General features: G+C 35.0%; 1 pseudogene; it reads right to left on the bottom strand.

The window, feature by feature from the left end:
• Nucleotides 1–3,814: 3,814 nt before the first annotated feature.
• The window catches only part of LOC102604860 (G-type lectin S-receptor-like serine/threonine-protein kinase SD2-2), a 3,270-nt pseudogene continuing 2,132 nt past the window's right edge, over nt 3,815–4,952 (bottom strand).

Below are 4,952 nucleotides of genomic sequence, written 5' to 3'. Positions count from 1 at the left end.
GAATGATAATTAAAATGCAAAGGGCTTAGGCCCAAAGGTAACAAAATACAACTTTCAAAAAATGGGCCTTTTGGCCCAGTTTCCTCGATCTTTTCGATTTGCAGCCCTTTATTGTGTATACTTAATGTATACAGTCTCCTGCAACCTGTACGCCTTTCCCCGGGACTCATTCTTCGATTTTTAAGAGGCAAGCTGACTTGAAATAAAGAATTGGGCCTTCGTGGCCCAAGGGAAATGCAAGAATAAGGTCCGTAGGACCCGAACATATTTTACATACAAAGACAAATAAGATCATATTAGTAACGGGATCAGAAAAATTCCAACATGTTTCTACAAAATAAAATGACCATTAAGATAACTAATAACTTAGCACGACAAAACCATAATAAAATATTAAGGACTAATCTAAACTTGGCTAATTACTCGCCCCGATGAGAAGAAATGGACAAAAGTTATCTTGATTTTTGATACACATTCACAATACTACTAACTTTAAAAAAAAGAAAAGAATAAACTATGTCACATGTGTCATTCAAACAAAGCAATCAAAACTAAGGTGTAAACCAAACATTGTAGATACATATAATCATGCAAATTATGAACAAATTCTAATTAGCCCCGATCCGTTCTCCATTTTCACGTATATATATCCTCAAATTGGCATGTAATCAAATGAACTGTTAAGAGTGTGCACACAATATGAACCAACAAAGCAACGGGAACTAATATTGGAATTGAAGAATCCTCATGTCAAACAATGAAAAGTTAACACCAAAGAGATCATGCTCCAAATAACCTTAATGACTAAATTCTAACAAAAAAGGTTCAAATCTGGAAAATAAACAAAAAAATTCAGATTTTCGTACAACTCAACTAGCGAAAATAAGCATTTTTTACGAGAATTTGAATAGTCGGAAGATAAGAACTTGATTCAAAACCACACATGAGGCAGTAAGACCACAAAGATATTCTATAAATAGGTAGAATTAAATTATGGTCATAATAATACGAAACACTATAACTATTTGGTTGAACTGGAAATCTAGGTCCATGAATGGCAACTTTAAATGGGGTCGAACTTAAATGCAGCCCATTGATGCTTGAACACAACATAAATGAAATAGCATGGACTCGACGTCATCAGGCAGCCAGTTAGAAAAGCGAAATAACGGATGAAACGCAAGTAGAATAGCAAGAAAACGCCAACATTAGATGCAAATCTACAAAACTTTGACTCGGCCAAATCATGGGATCGAATAGGAATATATGTATCACATCGAAAATATCATCAACTCGATAGTAGGTAACACAAACAACCATGGAGCAAAAGTTTTCGAATCATCAAAAAAAAAAAAATCGTTTTGTAAATGGAAGAAGAAAGCATATCAGATTTACCAAGATAGCGACTAAATAAAAACAATGTCACAGCTAGCAACCTCTCTAAAAAAAATATATGGAAAAACACAAGAAAAATCAATACAGAAAAATGACTATTCGAACTTTGATACATTAATTCATTAAATCATTTTTTTTAGCCTCGTATCAATCAAAAGACGCCTAACATAAGTTCTGGAAAGTGAATAACTAGCAAATTGATTCAAACACCTAGTGAGCGAGCAACAAGAAACACCAACATCGATGTTATGGCAAACCAAGAGAAATTCCAGAAAGGGATCAGCCAAGATAAGAAATATTTTTTTAAGCAGTGAAAACACTTTGAAATGAAAAGAAAAGGCACATGGAGAAATCAACTCACAGACCGGACACAATCACAGAACCACAAGTAAAAGCTGAGGATGAATTCGAATCGACCACCCAAACACATTACTGATTCACTATCAACAACAGTTCAAATATTCCCCAATCTTGACCAAATATTTTACATAGTTGAAACCAAACCTCAACATGTTTAGAAACAAATGACAAGAAGAGAAATAGTTGTTACCTTTTGGAGTGCAGCAGAATTGGGACGAAACGAGCTAGAATGGGCAGCGACTTCACACCAAAAGAGGATCCGAGAACTTCAAAACTCAAACCACGAGATAGAATGTCCGAACCTACTTCGAACGAAAACCCTTTCAAGAACTTAAGTTTAGAGGATTGTATTTGAATTTTCTCAAGTGTCAAAATTTAATTGCTCAAGAAGCGCCCCTTTTTCAACTTCCTAACTTAGTTCAAAAAATAAAAATTCAACTCCCAAAAATCCAAAATCCCCCTTTACAACGAACAAGAGGAGAATATATATAGGGGAAAATTAGGGTTCGGAGATGGGGGGGAAAGGGATGAAATCTCGGATTCAAAGGGCCCATTCCCAAAATTCAAACTCCAAACTTCCCGTTGTTTTTCCGTTTGCTGCTGTTGTGTTGATGCGTACAGCTGCTGGTCATTTTTTGGAATAAGTCGGTTGGCACATGTTGTGGTAAGTTGTTGTAATGTAATGTGTTTGCTGGGTATCATTTTGTTACTGGGTTAGTGGGTATTGGGTTGGGTTATAGGAGTTGGGCTAGGATTAATTGGGATTAATTGGGTCCTATGTGTTGAAGTAGTGGGCTGCTGGAATGAGAAAAAGGCTGCTGAAAAATGAAGAAAGGGCCCAAAATTTAGATGGGTCAAGGATAAAATTTAATTGATTAGAATTTGAATTTAAGCTTTAGCCATCTAAATTTAAATTATAACCGACTAGAGATTTAAAAGGTAGTCAAACTTAGTTAATTAGAATAAGTTTGGCTAAAAAATCAAGTAAGATGAATATAATTAATTTACGAGCTTCTTAATCTTAACGAAATAAAAATAATTAACTTACCTATGAAATAATTAATTCGAATATACAAACTACTATCAAATGAGCTAATTAACACAGCACTTAAAAAGTAAACTCTTTTTGAAATGATTTTCTTTTTAATGTTCGTAAGATGTAATAATTATATACAAAATTATATAAACATATATATATTGTTTTAAAATTATAAAAATGACTAAGATTGCTTCAAAACTAAAAAAAAACTATTATTATTATTTTTATTTTTATTTTTATTATTATTTTTTTTGTAAAACTAATCATTCCAAGTCATTGAAAATTAAGAAGCTTGAAAGTTAATTCTTATCGGGGAGGGTCAAAATTGGGTGTCAACAATTATTGAGGCCTGTCAATTTAGAGAATAAGTCTTTAGTTAAGCAATTATGTTTTCAAAAATTTACACTTGGATATACTTAAATTGACAGGAGTTAATGTGGAATTAATTGTGCAATTTTTGTAGACTTAGAATTGACAGCTTCCAATAACTTTCAAGTCTCCCATTATAAATGGTCTAGTCCGTCTAGAGTAAATTTTGGTTCGGGGGAAGAGCTAAAGTTTCAACAACGTCGCTACTAAAAACTCCTTTTCATAGATATTTTAATTGAATCGCTTAGAAAAATAATACTTAGTTTAGTGAAGAGTTCTACACTTGATCTACACAGTCTTTTTATTTTATAATATGTTTCTTTTATTAAAAGATGGACATACGGACCGTATTTTAATCGGTTAACTAAATATTTTTCAACAGAATTTTTTTGTTAAATAGAAAAGCTCCAGAGGAGAAAAACTGTCTGCATATCTAGAGGATATCTAGACTATGGACAAAGGAAGTTCATCCGCATTGTGAGGACTCCTACCATCGGCTACACGAGTTGTGGTTGTTGCAGATTCGCTTTCACTATGGAGAAAATTGTAATTAGTATTTATAATTCAAATACTACAACGACGGTTGCTAGTCACTTGGCACAAAATATAGTTTCATTGTACTACAAGTAAATTTAAAGAGAAGTGTTGATATGGACAAATCTCAAAATGGAAACATAAGCCTTGAGATACACCACAGCAGAAGATAACTGGTTGCTAGAAGAGGTGGAGAATGATGTAGAAAATTGATACAATTATAATAAAGTACTCTGCTCACTATGGGAAAGTTGGGATACTTGAAACTCAAAGTACAAGAAACAAAAATTGAGGAAGTTTAAAACTATATCTCACTTAGAAAAGAAGAAGGACTAGGAGGCACTGGAATTTCTACTGTTCCTTCCATCATCAGTAGAACTTTCTTCATTGAAGGGCGAAGTGATGGTTCCTCTTGAATGCACCAGATGCTTATTTTCACCATTCTCTCGAATTGTCTTCTATCAACCTCCTCGTCCCTGACTAGTTTATCTAGCTCTCCTGCATCAAAGCAATTGTAAACCCAGTATTCAAGAATTGCCTCATTTTCATCGAGGTTCATATCAACACACTTCCGCCTACAAATCAATTCCAATAGGACGACACCAAAACTGTAAACGTCTGCTTTCACAGAGACTGGAAGATTTCGGTGCCATTCTGGTGCAACATAGCCTCTGGTCCCTCTTATCCCTGTGTAGGTTCTTGTTTGGTCTTTCTTTAAGAGCTTGGCCATTCCAAAGTCAGATATTTTTGCTACAGAACTGATCATTCATGAGTATGTTCTGAGGCTTAATATCACAATGAATGATTTGTGTTTTCACACTCGTCATGCAAATATAGGAGGCCCCTTGCAATATCTCGAGCAAAGCCACACCTTTCCTCCCACGTTGGCTGTTTTTCTGGTGTGAAAAGTACGTCCGCGAGTGACCCATTGGTCATGTACTCATACACCAGAAGCCTTCTTGATCCGTCCAGGCAATAACCAAGGAGGCGGACTAGATTTCGGTGATGTGTCTTTCCAATGATTTTTATTTCAGTTTGGAACTCTGTTTCCCCTTCTACCAATTCTTTGTCTAGTCTCTTAACAGCTATCACTTTCTGGCCTTCTGCCAAAATCCCTTTAAATACTGTTCCAAATGCTCCCCTCCCTAACGCTTCTTTGAAGCCACTGGTTGCCTGCTCTAGTTCTGCATAGGAAAATGCTCGTGGAGCAACATCCTCACATAACTGAACACTTCTACTCTCCTGGATTTTTCTG

This window comes from Solanum tuberosum, unplaced genomic scaffold (genome assembly GCF_000226075.1).
Source record: "Solanum tuberosum cultivar DM 1-3 516 R44 unplaced genomic scaffold, SolTub_3.0 scf00131, whole genome shotgun sequence".
Taxonomy (NCBI): Eukaryota; Viridiplantae; Streptophyta; class Magnoliopsida; order Solanales; family Solanaceae; genus Solanum; species Solanum tuberosum.
The sequence above is the reverse complement of the archived record's forward strand: the minus strand, read 5'-3'. Positions and strand labels throughout refer to the sequence as shown.